Here is a 21,502-nt window from a genome sequence, read left to right as displayed (position 1 = left end):
AAACAGTTTCACTGGCTGCCCATCCACAGCTATTTTCAAACTCCTGACACCCATTTAAAGCCTTACACAGCCCTGGCCCAGCATACCTCAATACGGCCACAGATTACATAAACCTTCCAGACACCTTTGCACAGCCAGACGCATACTCGCAAACATCCCATGCATATGCAGCACCAGAACAGGGAGAATTGGCTTCTCCTAAATTGCTCCCAAAAGGCAGAATGGCCTGCCCCTACAGGTCTGTGCCATTTCTAAAATTATTGCATTCATCACAAAGCTGAACACACTTCAACTAGGTGAATCCATGGATCAGCCCTGAAGATGCCATTGACAAATATTTATTTCAATTCTCAAACTTAACGTATGCGACTTAACTTATGAGACATGAATATAAATATCAATAATGTGGCTGACGCTCAGCCTGTGACTCTCCCGGAGAAACTAAGGGCCATATGTATGAACACTATTTCCCATAGACTCAGAATGGGTAAAAACCCTTTGATACATCTGGCCCTAAATTCTTTAAATCTGAGGCAATATATTGAGCACCTCAAATAGGCTATATCTGACACCCCATTTTCCCAACTACAGTGTCAATATGACAACACTCAAGACTATTAATTGGTTTGATCATTGTATCATTAATTTTACATTGGGTATTGAGCATTCTTTTTTCAAGAGACACCTGGTGGAACCCCTCCCTAAAAGAGATGGGCTAGAGCAAATATTTTGGATATTGAGACCGTCCTAGAACATTTGATCCTAAGTAGAAGTGGAGATGTAGAGTCCGATGCCTTAGCAGTGAATTCTTGGCTATCAAACATGGCTAATATAATAGTCCCAGAGACCAAGTCTAAACGTTCCAGCAATTCCAAATGTCTTGTGCCCATATTTCAATACCAAACTGAGAGATATGCACAAGCAATATTAAAAACAAGACAGGTGCTGGAGAAAACACTACCTTCCTGATAATAAAGTATTATACAAAAAGGCTATAAACAAATACCAGGGTATGATTAGGCTTTCTTTTCTGACAACATATTAAAATACAATAATTCTGGTGAAATCTTCAAGGTAGTGAAGCATTTCTTACTTCCATTAGCTCTTCTGCAGCCTTAATAAGCATTATTATTAAATACAAAAGGTTCGTGTATTTAAGGAAGTGAGGAGTTATGCACCTATTTTAGGGTGCATTTTTGATAGTACTCTACCATCTGTAGTTGCTGCGCCTTGGCACCTTATGGACCTTTAATGTTTTAGTGCCTAATTGTTTAACAAGATATTGTTAGGTTTTATAAATGTTAAATGGGTGTTTCTTCGGAGACGGATTTTATTGATGATTTGTATGTGCACGTCATGTAATGTTTATGGTTTTCATGAACTAATTTTTGATTGATAAGCATTTGATCTGGTAAAGCAGGAACAACCCAGCTTCTTTGAGCGTAAGATTCTCAAAATTGGCGCCAATTTGGAGCCAAATCCTTTTCTCTCAAATACAGGTAGCACAGCCGATAATTGCTAGGCCCTTGAGGTGTCTGCTGTGTAACTTCTCCGTGATTTCACTTGAAGAATCTGAACAGGCTGTAATTTCATGCTAATCTGGTTCACCTTTCTTAATCTCAGTTTCTAAAGTGATAAATCCTATCTTTAATCAACTATTTGATAATTCTCTCTAATCTGCCACTGTTCCTATTTGTTGTGCTACTGTTCCTATCTATTGTTAACAGACTAAACGGATTCACTTGTTAAAGAAACCTTCAACTGATTGGTCTCAACTTGCCACATTTAGGGTGATCTCTTTATTGCCAGTTGGAAACATATATAAACAGGCAGTTATCCGAATTCCTGGAACAAGGTGAATTATTGCATTATTCTGCTTTGAGCCCCTCTTTTTAACAAGTATATGGCCCCTTTGTCACCCCCTAGTGGAATATTTTCGGATTCAAACAGTATTTTATCCAGAGGATACGCAGATCTTTCTATAAAGACCCTCTCAAGGCTCCAAGGATGCTTAAGAACTGTCTGGGTGCAGTCTGTCAGTGAATGTGGGCCAACAATCTAACAATGAGGGAAAAATGTCAGCTAAATCTAAGCTCTTAAGCTGCAGCAGTGGTTGGATCCTACTTTGGTCTCTTACAATATATAAAGACATTTCTTCCTTTGCTGCTTCTTCAGGTTCAAAAAATTGTGATAAATGTGGTTATTACTTTGTAGCTGGATTATGCTAATGTACTATATCTGGGCCTTTCCGCTGAAAAGGCCACAGGGTTCTGAACGGGCACCAGCACGGTATTAAAGGTTCCATGAAAGCTATTGATCCCCACTTATCTGAAGTGACAGAGAGGCAAGTGCATGGGCAGCGCAGGGGCCCCTCTGCATCCCGTCTCTGCCAGCCTTTACACGGCGGGGCTACCCCCATGTAATCACCAATGGAGCAGGGACTCATAATATCCAGGGCAGTACTGCCATGGCAGATTAGGACTGCTGGCCCTTTCTACCGAGGAAAACTGGTGGTCCGACCGCAGCCCTAGCAGTCTTAAGACCTCCACAGAGTCATAATGAGGCCCATAGTGTGTTGGATGGGTGAGCAAATGTTGACTGCTAGCACCAGGACACTCCTGTCAAAGTAGTTGTGTGCTATACAACTGATGGGTCATGGGTCTGCGAATGGATACTGCCCCATGTGATCTTGCACTTTACACACAAACATTACATTAAATTCTGCACCAAATACTATACATATGGGTGATGTGTCCTGCTTGCCATGTTCGTCCACTGTCAGAAAGTAGTAGATGTTCATTTTGCTGGATTACAAGTGCATTACCGTCACAGCACTGCACATAATGGTGGATGGGACATATGCCATGTTTTTACTGACTATCCTGTAAGTCAAAAATGACCACTCTTTGTAGTTTAGCATATGCTCTTTAGGAAACTTAGGCAGACTCCCTCAGCATGTTTGCCTTAGTTTAAAAGGTAGATATGCTCACTCAGTTTGAAGACTACAGGCCTTGCATTGAAGTCTCAGACACTCCAACTTGTGTCCACAAACTGGAAAAAGTTGGATTTAGCACAGCAAATGTGCTTAAGACGCATGAAAGACACACCCTCCTGAGCCTCATGTACCTCAAAGGGGTGCTGTTAGTAAAGGTTCACAAGGCATGTCTTTGGTAATGCTCAGAATGTCCATGGTAGTGAGTACTTGGGAGGTGGGGGGGAAAAAAAAAGTTTGAATGTTTTTAGTATTTGTGAAGATTGTTGACGCACCAACTGTTAACATGTCTGGCTATGTAAACGTTTGCTTGTGGTGTGTTTTTATGCAAGTCTATGTGATGGGCCCTTGAATGTCAGCAGCATGTTGATGTGAATGCAGATATGTTGCATTGGGACCATGGCTGGTAGTATAAAAGTCTGTGTGTGGTATGCGGTTGGTGCCTTGCTGAGGCTTTACAGCTCACCTTCAGTGGGCTTGGTTTCACTAATCCAGTACTATGATTGGTATTTGTTCTTTGAAGCTAGCACGAGTGATGGTTTTACTTTAAAAGTTTAGTAACCCCTTTTTTTGGGGGCAACAGAACATATGCAGGTGCCCAGAGGGGTATAACTTCCATTGATTCCCCCTCAAGTTACTGTTTGAAAATCAGAAATTTACTCTGCAGGAGTACGAAACTTATGGTGATATAAATGATTATAGGCATAAGTATGTGGTAGGGGAGGACATTTTGGAATGGTTTGTGAGCTCTGAGGTCTCAATGAATACAAGAGAGAAGATGGCGTTCCGTTTGAGGCATGGATTCATATAGAATTGTGTGACTGCAATGAGTGTCAGGGGTATGGAGGACAAGGATTTTCAGGCCCTTAACCAGTTCATGGTGACAGAGCAACTAAAGGAGTGCTCTGCCCCACTTAGGCAATATCGGCCACATCAAACACAAGGATTGAAGGAAGCTTTCATGGTTGCCTGACAAATTAACAAAGGGCTGGAACAGCATGGCTCTAGGGCAAATGGGGAGAAAAGATATCCCCGGTCTGGTGCCAAGCCCAATGGTAAGAGCCAAGGTAATTGCCATGGGACCCAAGAAGAGCTCACGAAATATGAGAATAGCAAAGGCGCACCGGCTAAGTAGCATTAAGAGAGGAAAGTAAGGTTATTCAAAGTCCAACATGCTGACTTGCCACAAATGTTAAGAGACTGCTAGGTGAAAGGCTGTATAACAGCTGCACCTGCGATTCAGTAAATTTCACATGGGAGAGTGGACCCAGGAGGGCCCAGGTGCACTCACCCTAGTGTCAAAGGACATGTGAGAGAGCGACTCATGCTATGAAGCAATTTAAACATTTTTTTTTTTTTTTGCAGGACCTCAGTATCAATGGGAGGGAAGTACCTGCTCTAAGGGATACTGAAGCCTTCAGCACCATGGTTGAGAGGAAGTACCTTAAGCCCAGGGCCACAGGAACTGAAGGCCTGTTAACCAAAATTCAGTACTGGTAGAAGATTAAAACAGTAAATAGGGTTTGGGCCACGGGAAGGAAAAACTCACGCTGGACAGTTTAAAAGTAAAGCCAGCAAATAGTAAGCAAGTAAATGAATTACAAACCACGTCAATGGTAAGAATGTAATACCAAGGAAGCTTTGCGACAGTCCCTAGATTGCCATTGACAAAACAGACAGCTGTATGGTAGGCTTTAAACTTTCCCCCCCCCCAAAAAAAAAAAAAATAGTACAGCTAGGGTGTTTGGGAACCTTTTGATACACACATCACAGGAGAGACAGCCAGGTGAGAACCTCACGTCACTCCCATGGCCTGCATTTGCCGCTGTCAAGACAGGAATGTCATGCTGAGATGGACCGTTTTCTGGAGGAAGGAAAGCAAAACAAAGGAGCAGCCATTTCAAAGCCTTAAACCCCAGGAACACAAGCTTCAAAGACACAAAATCAGAAGTGAGTCAATAAATTAATTATAAAAATGACTTTCCATTTGTTGGCTTTGTGCTAGGCTCTCCAGGTTCAGGTAGTCCTCCTATTGCCTGAACCCTGTTTTATGCATCTCTCCATGAACTCGCTTTTGGTTATCAGGCCTGAAAACCATATTGCATCACATTTGCTATGCATTCAAAGACAGAGGTCAAATGTGTGGCACAGAATTCCATGGGTGTTTTTTTTACTTTTCTTTTGCCCAACTTCAAAGTGAGGGTATTTCCGTGAGATCCTTCCTGGATACTACTCTGCACCACTGTACTCTACAACATGAGTCCTCTTCGGCATTCCACTATATGCCACTAACTTTCAGTCATGCTGATGGGCAACATGACTAAAATACATCAGCAAAGCCAATAGCTCTTGTATAGGCGGACCCATTAGCTTTGTCAATGCTTGATACATAAGCCAGAATCATTTATCCGAGTTACTTGGTGTATTTGGTGTTCAAGTTTGGGTTTGCCTTACACCCAACTGCTCCCCTCGAAGCCTTAGACTGCTCAACCCACAGGGCCGGGCGTTGAAAGGTTATTCAGAATAGTTGCTCAGAGGCCATATTAGTCGACCTGGGGCATCCGGAGTAAAAGGCCTCAACCAATGCAGTTGAACCCAGCAGTTCCTGCTTACCCAGTGGCCCTGAGAAAGGGGTTCAGAGAACTAGCTTTTAAAGTCAGCCCATGACAGGTTTGATTAATGTGCAAGACATTCCACAAAGTAGATTTTAATAATTCCACCTATCAGCTACTGTCCGCCCTAGAAAGAGCTACGGGCAGACAACATTTTCCAACATAAAGAGCCGGAGCTTGATGTGTCGTAGAACGAATTCAGCAACTCGCACGTCCAAAACCCCAAGCAGACAAGATGGCATGCAGCCCAGAATTACCAGTGGCTGAGATAGTTTCTATCGCCAGTGTGGTATGCTTAACCTAAGTTTATTCTAACACGGCAGGGCAAAAAAAAAAAAAACACACCAAAAAATCTTTTGAAGTCAGCAACTACATACAATAAAGAGTCTGTGGTATATAGTTTTATTTATGTATGTGAATTGTCAACATAAAATATACATACATATTTCACAAAAGAAACCACCAAGTCACGTGGATTTCATGAGCAGCACTAACATATTGCTTTTTTAAAGACATAACCCAACACTAGCTTCTCCAATCCAATATCGAGACTGTCCAAGATCAGCACCTGGGATCAGCAGTACCAATGCCACCTTACGGAGATGGCAATGCCCACAGCACGAGAACTGGCACTAAACGAGAAGAAAAAAAATAAAGTCTGAAAGATGCTCAATTTTACTTTATAATGTACGCATGCAACATCTTGTGTGCTTTTAAATCAGTTTATTTGTGATATAACAACTTTTGCATTCATTGTTTCTGCTATAAAAGGTTAACGTATGTCTGGGGAAAAGCACATGCAACACCCCATTGGCACGGTAAATCAAATGTACCAGGGAGTTCAATTTCCTCGGGAGCCCTCTGGGGTGGGGAATGTTGTACTGGACAACAAGTGGGTGGCACCTTCAAACCCCACTGCCCCCCCCCCCTTATATACAAAACAAACACAATTAAAGTACTACAAACGGAGAGCACAGTATAACCATTCTGATCCACTTGTGAAAAGCAAACTGTTGTGCAAGCATATCAAGCCTCAGAAATAAAGGTTTGTCCTCAAGCTAGACTTGTCAGACAGGGATAACAATTCATCACTGGCTCAAGATAGACAACAGACAAGCTCAAAAATAAAACTTCTCCACTGGCAAGGAGAAGACAGGACTAGATGCCTTAGTTAAATAATATACCGGAGCTATTGGTTGTCAACACAGACAAGGCAGGAAGAGGCAAGTGAACGCAGAGGCAGGGTTGGAGAGTTAAAGGACACAAGTAATGTGTTCCTCCCTCAAGTGAAGGACAAACACCAAGAGAAAGGAAGCCCAATGGTAGCTGACTAATAAGCACCACGCAAGCGAGATTGATAATGATTTTCTTTACTTTATCTCAACATTAGTAACCATATTACTCCCACAGAAAGAAACATGCCAGTGTTAGCAAAATTATTACCAGTATGCCATTACACCTCATGGCGCTGCCCAGGGTCTGTACGATAGTAAACTTCAAGTCCCACTTAAGCCAGCTTCACATCAAGAAGAGGAGGCGTAACAGCCTGCAAAAAAAACGGAGAAAGATTTAAGAAGCAATAGCGAGAACACAGATTCAGAACATTCACTGAACGGAAAAGAACAGAGTAGAAGCCCTTCAAGCCAGGACTGAAGAATGAAATAAAGTAATTATAAATTCAGCTAAAATCCATGTCAGGAAGGATGTAGTGTACGTAACTTTGGTCAGCTCTTACAGAAGTTGTGGGAACCTGGCTGATACTATGCTGCCCTATTACAAGCTTTGAAATGCTTCTCATCGGAAAATGACCGGCACAAGCTGCTCCCTTTTCTTAAATTCTTTCTATTTTGTGATTTTTAGCATGCAGTGTTAAAAGTGAACACGAGCATGTATTTCATGTTAACAAAATGTTCTGTCAACTGGGCATTTAATTTTTTGGGGACGTTGGTGTAATGTAAGCGGAGGTAGTGTTTTTCGGTCAAATCAAACTTACAACATTCAATTGACAGGAATTTAGCCTCAGAAAAAAGTTGTCCCGTTCATTGCTTAAATTTCAGACAGGGATAACAAATCATCATTGGCTCAACTACACGCAGACATCCATGAATGCACACTAATCCCAAGGAAAGTGGGACCTCGCTTCGAAAAACGGGTTCCAACCAAAGTAAAGATGTGTACGTCCCCATTACAATTCATAATGAAAGCACTTCCCTCATCGCGGTTAGATGGTTGAAGTTCACAAGCCCACCTGTATACTTGATTATAACAAGTACAAGGGTGGTGGGGCTAAGAACGACCAGGTTCTTCAGCCATATAACTCGAGTCATAAAACCGCACTTGGCCTAAGAGGCTGTTTACCCACCTGATCCAGAGGGTAATATATAATGCATATGTTGTTTATAGTCAGACCGCCATAAAGGCTCATGTCTTTCCTTGACACTCAATTGACCATTGTTGAAAGTCTTACTGCTACAGAAGAAGCAGTCTCAGCTACTTATGTTCAGGTGGATGTTGCAAGGCTGCAGGATCTTGACTTTGCCGACCGTACTCTTGAAACAGATTAAAAGAATTAACTGTGTAGTTTTGAGAGTCTACTCGAAGCAAGGAAAGAGGCACAGGAGCCATGTTTACTGTCCCCAGTGCCCATCTCAGGCAGTCCCATTTTCCTACTTGCTTTATGTGGTATGCAAAAGTGAAATATTGTGAAACTGACTGGGGCCGAACTGCCGTAACACAAACTTTTCAATGGCTGAGCACGGATACCTATCTTTCACCATTGGGCTTCCTTTCTCTTGGTGTTTGTCCTTCACTCGAGGGAGGAACACATTACTTGTGTCCTTTAAATCTCCAACCCTGCATCTGCGTTCACTTGCCTCTTCCTGCCTTGTCTGTGTTGAGGCAACCAATAGCTCCGGTATAGTATTTAACTAAGGCATCTAGTGCTGTCTTCTCCTTGCCAGTGGAGAAGTTTTATTTTTGAGTTTGTCTGTTGTCTATCTTGAGCCAATGATGAATTGTTCTTAAGCGTCCTTGGAGCATTGAGAGGGTCTTTATAGAAAGATCTGTGTATCATCTGGATAAAATACTGTTTGAATCCGAAAACATACCACTAGGGGGTGCCAAAAGGGCCATATAGTTGTTAAAGAGTGGGGCTCAAAGCAGAATCTTGTGGGGCTCCTTACATGAACTCTTCAAAATCCAAAGAATCATGCCGTCCAAACTGCTTGAACTGTGTTCGAGAGGAAAGTACAAATTCATGCTAAAGCACTACATCTGACTCCGATATCATTCATTTCCTGGGGGAGAATAGAATGGGACACAGTGTCATAGGCTGCAGATAAATCAAGTAGGATCAATGCAACCCATTTTCCCTGATCGTGTTCCAGCTTGATAGAATCTGTAATCTCCACTAGGGCTGATTTTTGGCTAAGGCTGGATGTAAAACCACATTGTGAGTAATGCAATAATTCACCTTGTTCCAGGAAGTCGGATAACTGACTGTTTATATATTTTTCCAGTATCTTAGATGACACTGGCAATAAAGAGATCACCCTAAATTTGACAAGTTGAGACCAATCAGTTGAAGGTTTCTTTAACAAGTGAATATGTTTAGTCTGTTAACAATAAATAGGAACAGTAGCACAACAAATAGGAACAGTGGCAGATTGGAGAGAATTATCAAATAGTTGATTAAAGATAGGATTTATCACCTTAGAAACTGAGATTAAGAAAGGTGAACCAGATTAGCATGAAATTACAGCCTGTTCAGATTCTTCAAGTGAAATCATGGAGAAGTTACACAGCAGACATCTCAAGGGCCTAGCAATTATCGGCTGTGCTACCTGTATTTGAGAGAAAAGGATTTGGCTCCAAATTGGCAACAATTTTGAGAATCTTATGCTCAAAGAAGCTGGGTTGTTCCTGCTGTACCAGATCTAATGCTTATCAATCAAAAATTAGTTTATGAAAACCATAAACATTACATGCACATACAAACCATCAATAAAATCAGTCTCCGAAGAAACACCCATTTAACATTTATAAAACCTAACAATATCTTGTTAAACAATTAGGCACGAAAACATTAAACATTCATAAGGTGCCAAGGAGCAATAACTACAGATGGTAGAGTACTATCAAAAATGCACCCTAAAATAGGTGCATAACTCCTCACTTCCTTAAATACACGAACCTTTTGTATTTAATAATAATGCTTATTAAGGCTGCAGAAGAGCTAATGGAAGTAAGAAATGCTTCACTACCTTGAAGATTTCACCAGAGTTATTGGCTTTTAATATGTTGTCAGAAAAGAAGCCTAATCATACCCTGGTATTTGTTTATAGCCTTTTTGTATAATACTTTATTATCAGGAAGGTAGTGTGTTCTCCAGCACCTGTCTTGTTTTTAATATTGCTTGTGCATATCTCCGTTTGGTATTGAAATATGGGCACAAGACATTTGGAATTGCTGGAACGTTTAGACTTGGTCTCTGGGACTATTATATTAGCCATGTTTGATAGCCAAGAATTCACTGCTATGGCATTGGACTCTACATCTCCACTTCTACTTAGGATCAAATGTTCTAGGATGGTCTCAATATCCAAAATATTTGCTCTAGCCCATCTCTTTTAGGGAGGGGTTCCACCAGGTGTCTCTTGAAAAAAGAATGCTCAATACCCAATGTAAAATTAATGATAAAATGATCAAACCAATCAATAGTCTTGAGTGTTGTCATATTGACACTGTAGTTGGGAAAATGGGGTGTCAGATATAGCCTATTTGAGGTGCTCAATATATTGCCTCAGATTTAAAGAATTTAGGGCCAGATGTATCAAAGGGTTTTTACCCATTCTGAGTCTATGGGAAATAGTGCTCATACATAGGGCCCTTATTTTTTCCGGGAGAGTCACAGGCTGAGCGTCAGCCACATTATTGATATTTATATTCATGTCTCAGAAGTTAAGTCTCATACGTTAAGTTCGAGAATTGAAATAAATATTTGGCAATGGCATCTTCAGGGCTGATCCATGGATTCACCTAGTTGAAGTGTGTTCAGCTTTGTGATGAAGGCCATTCTGCCCTTTGGGAGCAATTTAGGAGAAGCCAATTCTCCCTGTTCTGGTGCTGCATATGCATGGGATGTTTGAGAGTATGCGTCTGGCTGTGCAAAGGTGTCTGGAAGGTTTATGTAGTCTGTGGCCGTATTGAGGTATGCTGGGCCAGGGCTGTGTAAGGATTTAAATGGGTGTCAGGAGTTTGAAAATAGCTGTGGATGGGCAGCCAGTGAAGCTGTTTGAGGGAGGAGGCTGTCTCCTTCATTCTGTATGGTTTGGAGTCATTTGCTTAGTTGAGTGAGTAATCCAGTATCTGGGCAGGTGCGGCACTGATGAGGTTGAGTCTATTGGTGAAGATGAAGTCATGGCATGTGTATCTGTAGTACCTTGACTGTCTGCCTTCTACCTATGTGATACCCCTGTGAAAGCACACCTAGCCTAAGCTTTTCCTACCTGTTCATGTCTCTGTCCCCTTTAAATTCCTGTATACTTGCCAAGTGAACCTCTTCGAACACAGTCTGTTGCTAGCTCTGTGAGGCTCAAGAAAACATTCTTTCATGTGCCCTAAGTACACCCACTGTGGTAAATTGAACTTATTCCTGTTTGTGGATGCAAACTGAGGGTGTTTGAAACTGCCATACAGTAGTCAAACCGAGCGAGCATATCTATCTTTGAAACGGAGGAAAACATGCTGAGGAAGGCTGCCTAAGATCCGTACAGAGCACTTAAAAAAAATAGTCAAGACTTTGTTTTTGTCACACAGGTTACTCAGTGACAACGTGACTCATATGCAGTCCACCCTTAGGTGCAGTGTGGGGTAACTATAATGCACTTGTTTTTTGGTGAACAGAGCATCTACCAAGTGCCAACGGAGGAAAAAGGTGTCAAGCAAACCATAAGCAAGTCTGATTTCCTCAAATAGAGGAAGAAAATTCTATTGCTGCTTGCTTAGTGATGTAGTGGCCCATTGAAACCAGCCAATGGTAAGCAGTGCGTGGTCATAATCCACTGGTCAAAAACAAAAGCTCTTGCAGTGACATTGTGTACACTGGGTGAGACCTAAAGTGGATATTGGCCTAGGTGGACTTCCTCCTAAATGATTTTCTTTACTTGTGTCTCAACGTTAGTAACCATATTACTTCCACAGAAAGAAACATGCCAGTGTTGACAAAATTATTACCAGTATGCCATTACACCTCATGGCGCTGCCCAGGGTCTGTACAATAGTAAACCTCAAGTCCCACTTAAGCCAGCTTCACATCAAGAAGAGGAGGCGTAACAGCCTGCAAAAAAAACAGACAAAGATTTAAACAAGAAGCAACAACGAGAACACAGATTCAGAACATTCACTGAACGGAAAAGAACAGAGTAGAAGCCCTTCAAGCCAGGACTGAAGAATGAAATAAAGTAATTATAAATTCAGCTACAATCCATGTCGGGAAGGATGTAGTGTACGTAACTTTGGTCAGCTCTTACAGAAGTTGTGGGAACCTGGATGATACTATGCTGCCCTATTACAAGCTTTGAAATGGTTCTCATCGGAAAATGACCTGCACAAGCCCCGCTCCCTTTTCTTAAATTCTTTCTATTTTGTGATTTTTAGCATGCAGTGTTAAAAGTGAACACGAGCATGTATTTCATGTTAACAAAATGTTCTGTCAACTGGGCATTTAATTTTTTGGGACGTTGGTGTAATGTAAGCGGAGGTAGTGTTTTTCGGTCAAATCAAACTTACAACATTCAATTGACAGGAATTTAGCCTCAGAAAAAAGTTGTCCCGTTCATGGCTTAAATTTCAGACAGGGATAACAAATCATCATTGGCTCAACTAAACGCAGACATCCATGACTGCACACTAATCCCAATGGAAGTGGGGCCTCGCTTCAAAAACGGATTCCAATGTTCAACAATGCTTCTTACAGAAGAAAGGAAATGCGTCGATTTCACTACCTGCTGAAAAATTCCTCCTCGCATTCTTGCAGGAAACCTCGACCACATCAGCATCAACATCAGAGTTAAGTAAGCCCATGATACTGCCTATACAAGGCGAAAAGATAAAAAAACGCATTTAGAGACAAAACGCATCAGCTACTCAATAGTGCGCCGCTTATTGTGGAGCCCTCCCTCAGCTTGTTTCCCTCTATTTGTCGATCTAAAAATAAAATGGATTTTTTCAGAAGCTCGCGAGAAGATGGGACTGCAGTCTTTCTATTTCCCAAAATTACCATAGACAAAATAACCCCAGAAGACTATGCAACTGATAATGATTTGCACTTACATTTTACTTCATTATTGAGAAGAGCACACACACCACCCATCTGCTCCATGATGCAGATACAAGCCGCATCACTAACTCCCTTTCCAGGTGGCCTATCCAACCAGTGTGTTATAGAAAACGAGTAATGGCTTAGTCTGTGTGCTGGAACCTGAAATTCCAATGAAACACGAATGCACTCCAATATAGGGCACATGTATTAAAAAAAGTACTAGCAACGACTTATTTAATTCTCATTGCTTTTAAAACTAGTACAGGACTTTGAGGCGAATAGGTCCACGAACCTTTACTTCTATCGCTTTTATTAGTGTTCCATTAATGAACGTGCATTTATTGGTTGCTTTATGTATTACCTATTACACGTTCAGCCCTATGTTGTTGCGAGGATAGAAAAGACGCCTTCTGTCTCGGTCCACATTCCTAACAGAAAAAAAACGGATTAAAAACAACCACACATAGGACCAGGAACCCAATGCAAATCGGGTAAAAAGGGAACATACGGGCTCTATACATAAGAATTCATAAAACTAAAATGCGTATACCGATTCCTGAGCTATGACCGTGTGTAGGAACGGATGGTCGGGAAATTCACCGACGGGCCTATGCCCGTCCATAAATAATTTAAAAAGGTTTTAAAAAGTACATTTCCGTGATTTAACACGGACTCCACAACAGACCACGATTATTACTCTCACTTAACCCATCTCGCTTAAAACGTCTACTCGATACGATGAGGAGGACGGTAATTTTCATGCCATACGCCTTTGCCAACATTTTCGAAAATGTCGGGGGCCAGTACAATAAAGGAGGGCCCAGTCTGCTAGGCCCAGTGAAAAGACAGATACGACGCTACACTCACTCACGAGGCCCGTCTTCCGAAAGCAAACTCGGCGCGTTCAAGGGTTCCACAAGCACAGCTGACAAACCACTGAGGATTCCGTACAATATTACTTACTCATGTGCGGTCCTAAACCCAGACGACAAGAAGGATGGTACTGGATGCTGGCACATGTCTGACCCGTCCAAGCTGCTACACATATCAACATCCGCCCTAACGCTCATTTGGAAAGGAAAGACTGAAAACCGATCACGTCTGGGAACGTAACTCAGCAGAGTCTCGTTCATAGTCTCGCGAGAATGGGCTGATGGGAAAAGAAGTCCCGAGGACAAAAGGAGGCGTTTTACTGGCAAGGTCCGATAAGAGGCAGCATCTGATAAGATGTCTCATCTTACCAAAGGGAATTTCTTGTCTTTTACCGAACAGCCTTCCGCACTCAGTCTAAAGCATGGCTACTCACAAGCATTTTCCCAAGTGCCACAAAGCTTGGTCTCTTATGTGACCGAGGGCCGTTTTGACGCTAGTAGTGTTGCACTTAGGTGGCAGGAGAATTAGGGGGAGGGAGGGAGGGGGGCAGTTCGGGTGTTGGTCTTGCGGTTAAGTGGGTCTAGGGGACGCAAAGCATGTACATCATGTGGCAGATCTGCACGGTGTGAAAACACCGCAGATTCATCCAGGTTTCCCTACTTTTTTCCAAATTGTGTGATTCTAGGTATTCGTTTTATTTCACGTTTCCTCATTTTTCTTCATCATCCCATATAAGAGGGCCTCAAAATTTATATTTTCAGGATGCTCACTGTACAAAACCTGGTGCCTGCGTTAGCAGGGGGAAGATTCCGTCGACCCACAGGAGATTTCTTCCGAGCTTCTGGTGCAGGGTGAAGGCAGGCTACCCCCAGAGCATGCACCACCAGGAAACAGTCGAGAAAGCTGGCCGGATTAGGCGCTACAATGTTGCTGGTAGTCGTCTTGCTACTTTGTTGCAGTTTTGCAGGTGTCCTGAGCAGTCAGCGGTCGATCCTTTGGTAGAAGGTGAAGAGGGAGATGCAGAGGAACTCTGGTGAGCTCTTGCATGCGTTATCTGAAGAATTCCCCAAAGCAGAGACCCTAAATAGCTAGAAAAGGAGGTTTGGCTACCAGGTTAGGAGGATTGGCTACCAAGAGAGGTAAGAGCCTATCAGAAGGAGCCTCTGACGTCACCTGCTGGCACTGGCCACTCAGAGCAGTCCAGTGTGCCCTCAAAACCTCTGTTTCCAAGATGGCAGAGGTCTGGGACACACTGGAGGAGCTCTGGGCACCTCCCCTGGGAGGTACTGGTCAGGGGAGTGGTCACTCCCCTTTCCTTTGTCCAGTTTCGCGCCAGAGCGCCAGAGGAAATCCTTTGTTCAGCCTTCCTGGGCCAGGGCTGCCTGGACCCCAGGAGGGCAGAAACCTGTCTGAGGGGTTGACAGCAGCAGCAGCTGCAGTGGAGACCCCGGAAAGGCAGTTTGGCAGTACCCGGGTACTGTGCTAGAGACCCGGGGGATCAGGGAATTGTCACCCCAATACCAGAATGGTCTTAGACATGTTACATGGCCATGTTCGGAGTTACCATTGTGACGCTACACATAGGTAGATACCTATGTGTAGTGCACGCGTGTAATGGTGTCCCCGCACTCACAAAGTCCGTGGAATTTGCCCTGAACGATGTGGGGGCACCTTGGCTAGTGCCAGGGTGCCCACACACTAAGTAACTTTGCACCCAACCTTCACCAGGTGAAGGTTAGACATATAGGTGACTTATAAGTTACTTAAGTGTAGTGGTAAATGGCTGTGAAATACCGTGGACTTTATTTCACGCAGGCTGCACTGGCAGGCCTGTGTAAGAACTGTCAAAGCTCCCTATGGGTGGCAAAAGAAATGCTGCAGCCCATAGGGATCTCCTAGAACCCCAATACCCTGGGTACCTCAGTACCATATACTAGGGAATTATATGGGTGTACCAGTATGCCAATGTGAATTGGTAAATTTAGTCACTAGCCTGTTAGTGACACATTTGGAAAGCAGAGAGAGTTTAACCACTGAGGTTCTGGTTAGCAGAGCCTCAGTGAGACAGTTAGGCATCACACAGGGAACACATACAGGGCACATACTTATGAGCACTGGGGCCCTGCCTCGCAGGGTCCCAGTGACACATAGACTAAAACAACATATATACAGTGAAATATGGGGGTAACATGCCAGGCAAGATGGTACTTTCCTACATGTACCAACTGCAATATTTTGCTAGAGCCATAGCTAAATGTTTTTCCAAATGAACTTTTGTCTGACTTTTGCTTTTTGCATGAAGCCCAACATGCACATCGAATTAGAGGGTTAGGTAGCATGTTCATGTCCTATATTCAAAATTAACCAAGGACTGATTTTGTTCAACTGTCAATAACTAAATGTATGCTATGTCGCTAGTCCAGATATTGTTGATAATAATTTGTGTAGTAGCCATTGAATATCTGATGTTAAATGCGCTTGTGAAATTTAGGTTCTTTTTTCGTTTTGGTCAACCTGTGTTGTTCAAGTATGTCTATCAGTTAATATTGAGATTGCTTTACGTGACTTTAGCTTTGTTAATCTAGGGAAACACATTTTCTAATTTTACCAAAAGGTGTGGTTATTCATGGCCATATAGGTCATGGTGTGTGAAGTTACTGATTCAAATCTGTTACTCATTGTGATGACAATTTGATGTGTTATTTGGTAATATTGTGATGAATACGGTTTGTGACCATAGTAAATCACTCTTAACATAGTCAAAAGGTCCATTGAACCTCTAACGCATCCCCTTATCAATAAACTATAAAAGACAAATAAGGCCAGACGCGTTCACAGTTTTTGGTAGCAATGTCAGATGGGCTGTCACTTTAAGAGTTTACTATAGTTTCCCAGTTGCAGTGATTTTAGTTTGACAATATGTTATGTCTCCCAAAGGGCCTATCATGACTTTCCCAAAACCATAGGCTTTGAGGAATGTTCTGATCGTTCTAGTGTTACTTATGAGTGAAATAGATTTTGTGTTTGCACCGCTTAAGCAAATCACAGGTGAATTGTGATGTTTGAGAGTAAATAGGGGAGTTTGCATACTCCAATGAAGTTGTTTAGGGATTTTCCGTATTCCAAAGTGTGTGAGTAGGGAAGTCGCCGAACTTCACATGTGTGTGGCGCTTTGTGCTAAAAAATTGCCCACATGGTTGTTGGTATACAGACCCTGAGTGGTCTAAGACTCTGCAGTACTGCGTATTGTACAAATGTCTTCTACACACTCGGCTTGTGTTGTAATTTGTCTGTTTAGTAGGTTAATCGTCGGTGGTTGACAAATTCATAGTGTGTGTGATTAAAGTGAGCAATAGTTCTCAATGGAGATTTGGTGATTTCTATGTGCGCCAGGAGGATCCAATGATCAGCTGAGAGTAAAACTTGATGGTCGAATTTTTCTTGGGAGTTAGGGTAACTGAGATAGAAAGAGTATCAGTTAGAGCTGAATGCCGCAGTTGAAAATTCAGTAAGGTTTTTGAAGCGATTGTGTTACCTACCTGTAGTAAGCAGACAAATTTGGTTTGTTGATTTTATATAAGTGCTCACAATATTTGCATTAGTTTTGCGCAGATCTGAGTTGAGGAGACAAGCCGGAGGGCTTTGGCAACAACTGTATGTGTGAGTGTGACATCACTAGAGTCACGCCAGGATAGGTTGGTTGGTGAGAAAAGCCGCAAACAGATTGGTGGACAACCGTAAAGCGTTATTGGTTGAGGAAGGCAAGTGAAAATGATTTTGGGATTGAAATTTACTTCCTTTTTCAAAAGCATTGAAAAGTGCCCTAAGGGCAGATGCATTCATACCAGTCAGAGTAGGAGAAGCTACACTGCCAGAAGGTGCACCCGCATATCTCTTATTTGAGGAACAAGGAGCTGCCCCATGCCTTTGGTTAAAACAATGGTGCAAAATTACAGAGAAAGAAGGGAGCTTAGCGTTTCCTGCCCATGGAACTTTTAACTTGAGAGTTTTAGAGAACTTGAGGAGAGTACTGTATGATGCAAAACCTCCTCCGAGACCTGCCCAATTTGAAGCATTAGCTATGTGGGAATTAGTGGCCAGACAGCAACAGTAACAGAAGTTTGAGAGGAGAATGAGAAAAGCTGGGAAGACTTTAGCTGAGGCGAGATGGGATGGGGAGCAGAAAGTTTGGAGAATGGACATCTTACAGGGAATTAAGATGTTTCCTGCAATTACACAAGAGTGCGAGAACAGTGTTAAACAAAAGGCTACAAAGAAAAATTAATGTCCTGAAGAAACAGAACAGAAATTCACACAGTCTAGAAAGTCTTTGACTTATGATGAAGACTCAGATGATGATGAATTTATTTTACAGTTACTGAGAAGTCATCCTCCACCATACACAGTTCATGAAACAAGTCCAAGTACTAGTACCAATCCTACAGCTCCAGTGCATATGGAGATTATACAAAGACAAGTACAGGTTAGCTCTACTGTCCTGACCACATCCATGCTTCAGACACCTTTCCCGCAGCTTGAGATCTCTAGGATTTACCCAGAGGTCCCTATTGTAAATAATACCCCAAACATCATTGTGCCAACAGGACAAGCTTCCCGGGTAAGTCAGGTTTATCAAAACCCAATGTTGATTCAAATAGATGTACCCCAAATTTGATGTCCCCAATGCAAATTCAGACAATGCCGAGATACACCCCCTAGCAGTATCTCATACAGACACATCTGTATCCACAAGTCAGAATACAGGAGCAATATTCACAAGAAATCAAAACCCCCAAACAAGTCCAGACGCTGTGTTAGTATCTGTTACAATTGGTCCCGTCATACACTCGTTTGCTAAGGGAAATAATAAGAACATAGAACAGAAAATATTCAATTCAAATATAGAATTTGAGATTCTCAACCTGAACACAGGGATCTTAACTCCGTTAAAGCAGACGTTTGACATGACAGGTCCACTGATTGACTTGAGTTGTTCCAGAACTCCACCACCTATTTAAGGGAGAACAGACTTACGGTATAATCAAAGTTTAATGACTCCAGAGACTCCATGTCTAACTTTAACAACAACTGCCCAATGTAGATAGAAATAGTAATAATATCTCATTACAAGGTTTGACAGCCCAGTGGTTAACCGAATGGTTGGAAAAGTTGAACAGTATACCAGAAGATTCAAATGGAGGACATTCACTAAATTTGACCATATTTAAACCAGAGGTAGAATAATTAATTGAAGGAACAATTAGTTTAAACACATCTGACTCAAACAATGAAGATGAATTGCACTTTCTATGTAAACTAATCACCAACAAAGCAGGAGTAGTACACCAGAGACTGGCAGACCTAGCAGCCAAATATGACACAGAGATAGAAAAAAACAAAGCACCTGAGAAGGAGTTACAGGCTCAAATTTGACTCAAAGGACATCAAAAACATGAGAATACCAGGAATGAAAATTCACATTAAGGAATTAATCCAGAACATCTACACATGGGGAGCGTTAGATAAATGGGAAGGCAGATGGGTAAAGAAATGAGACAAGAAGAAAAAGGAGTCTGCAAATTTAAGTACTAGTGAGCAGCAGACTGACAATCCAGTAGAGATATTGCCAATGAGAGAAATTCCAGGGGGGAATTTTATACATGTCCCTTGCAGCAGTAGTGATCTTTTGTCATTCACAAATTACTACGCCAGATTGAGAGAGAAACCAGTGGAATGGTACCAGCAAATAGAGAGGTTTGTGAAACTCGCCAAATGCCTGTGGGAAGATTTAAATACACTATTAGAAATAGTGGTTCCAGCAGATTTGTGGGTTGTGTGCAAGAGAAGTGTAGATTGGCCAACAAGAGAACTCCCACGAGATACATCTACAGGCGCACCATCTCCAGATGTAATGAAATATTATTATAATGTGATTGAATTTTTGAAAACAAGAATTTCTTCCAAGAACATTGATTGGCAGAGAATAGACAGGACACCGCAAGAGGAAAAAGAGTCCATACATGCGTATAATGAGAGATTATTTCAAGCATTCAAGCATTACCATGGTACAGGAACAATTGAGCCGAAGGACATGATTAATTTTGTGTTCAGATTTGTAGTAACAAGATTGAGTTGAAGCAGAGAAAGTTGAAAGAAAAGGCAATGGTGATGCAGATTAAAGTGGCACACATAGGCATTATGAGGATTTTCCCACAGCAACAGCAGGGAAACGTGTTGTTTCAGAATCAGGCAAAAGGTAAAGGTCTTGGTGGAAATATGAATATGAATCGCAGACCCAATTTGAGTACTGTGGAAACACAGAGTGATGTGCAGGGAATGAAAAGGCTGCCCAATGCTGCCCAAACATCCAAATCAGATTCCAGAGGCCATATCTAATCCTACTGAAACCCATGATGATCAAGGAGCCTTAGTACTGACTATACCTACGGGCCTCTCACCCCAGCCGGATAAACTGTTGAATATCTCTAATACTAGAGTGAATGTCCACACGGAGACCCTATTATAGTACAACAAGCCTCTGCTTTGCCCAAAGACGATATGGAGAGAATAGAGAATACCTCTAATGACAACACAAGCTATGCCGACTCATACTGGTCAAAGGCGTTATCAAAGAGAGCCAAAAAGAGGTTAAAAAAGGCAAAAAGTAAAGCGGCAAAGGAACAACTGCAAGCCCAGCACACCAGGAACAAACAGTGGCACCACTCAATGAAATTAATATATATCCCATTTTTAAGCACAGGATGTTGACAAAAAGTTACCAGAAAGTCAGAAATTGCCCCAACTGTTAGCTTGCCAGTCGCACAGAGATCCTTTAGAAATCAGCCACTGGTTTATTCCAGCACAAATATTATCAGCAATGAATGCATGAAGCTCAGTCAATCGCTTGCTCCTTTGACCTCAGCAAAATTTGCACCAGACCCTAAATCCCCCACCCCTGCTGATATGGCCAAATCATCTCTGACTCGTATCACTGTTCTGCCTCAAGAATTAGAACTTCAAACAATAGCCGACCCTGTACCTAATGTGCTGTGCCCTGATAGCACAAATGGGCCTACGCTGGAGCAATCAAAATATACTTATATAAATAATCTGGAAGGAATAAATGCTCGGAAAAGCAGCATAGTCACTGCCAAGTTGGCACTTGTACCACAGTATCATTCTGAAGGCAATCATGATTCTCTGAACCGCTCAAATTTATTAAGGCTGTTTAAGGCATTACCAAAGGTGATCAACATAAACTCTGATGACATCTTGAGCGTAGCATTTAAACTGCTACCAGAATATAGCAAACATTGTGAATCAACAATAACGTCTCTAAGTACCTCGACATTGGACGACCAGGTACTGGCAAACAAGCAGACCTTGGAGGAATGGGGTATAATGGCGGTCAAGATTGGCCCGCCTAAATACCCTCTTCCCCTAAGAAAATCAAGTGAACTCTCTCATCAAAAACCCTGCATGTATAGCATTCTAAAGGGAGTAGGGCATCCGAAAACCACCGGAGTCAAATAATAAGTTCTCTATATCTTGTACTTATTTAAGTTCGACAAATTGCATTAGAAAGGTGTCTTTTGACTCTGGAAATGAAAACAGTAAAACAAACTTGCAATGGAGGCCCCCTACCTTTCACAGTAATGCACTGCTGTATTCCTAGCAATGACAACTAGAAGTGGGAGACAAAAT

General features: G+C 42.1%; 1 long non-coding RNA gene and 3 other non-coding genes across 5 annotated transcripts; all 4 read right to left on the bottom strand.

Annotated features, from left to right (window-relative positions):
* Positions 1–5,990: 5,990 nt before the first annotated feature.
* LOC138246053 (uncharacterized) lies at positions 5,991–14,041 on the bottom strand. 2 transcript variants are annotated; one of them, XR_011194214.1, is made up of 6 exons: positions 13,889–14,041; positions 13,287–13,353; positions 12,609–12,695; positions 11,839–11,941; positions 7,048–7,150; positions 5,991–6,236 (listed from the first exon to the last, which is right to left on the bottom strand). It is a non-coding gene; the product is annotated as an uncharacterized lncRNA (long non-coding RNA). The 2 variants fall into 2 exon arrangements; XR_011194215.1 differs by lacking the exon at positions 13,287–13,353 and having other exon boundaries at positions 13,889–14,037.
* On the bottom strand, positions 6,631–6,704 carry LOC138247525 (small nucleolar RNA R38). The gene has a single exon (XR_011194555.1). It is a non-coding gene; the product is annotated as a small nucleolar RNA R38 (small nucleolar RNA).
* Positions 7,617–7,690, bottom strand: LOC138247517 (small nucleolar RNA R38). Its single transcript, XR_011194548.1, has one exon. It is a non-coding gene; the product is annotated as a small nucleolar RNA R38 (small nucleolar RNA).
* Positions 12,413–12,486, bottom strand: LOC138247519 (small nucleolar RNA R38). The gene has a single exon (XR_011194549.1). It is a non-coding gene; the product is annotated as a small nucleolar RNA R38 (small nucleolar RNA).
* Positions 14,042–21,502: the final 7,461 nt, after the last annotated feature.

This window comes from Pleurodeles waltl, chromosome 7 (assembly GCF_031143425.1).
Source record: "Pleurodeles waltl isolate 20211129_DDA chromosome 7, aPleWal1.hap1.20221129, whole genome shotgun sequence".
NCBI lineage: Eukaryota > Metazoa > Chordata > Amphibia > Caudata > Salamandridae > Pleurodeles > Pleurodeles waltl.
This window is presented reverse-complemented; position numbering and strand designations above follow the sequence as displayed.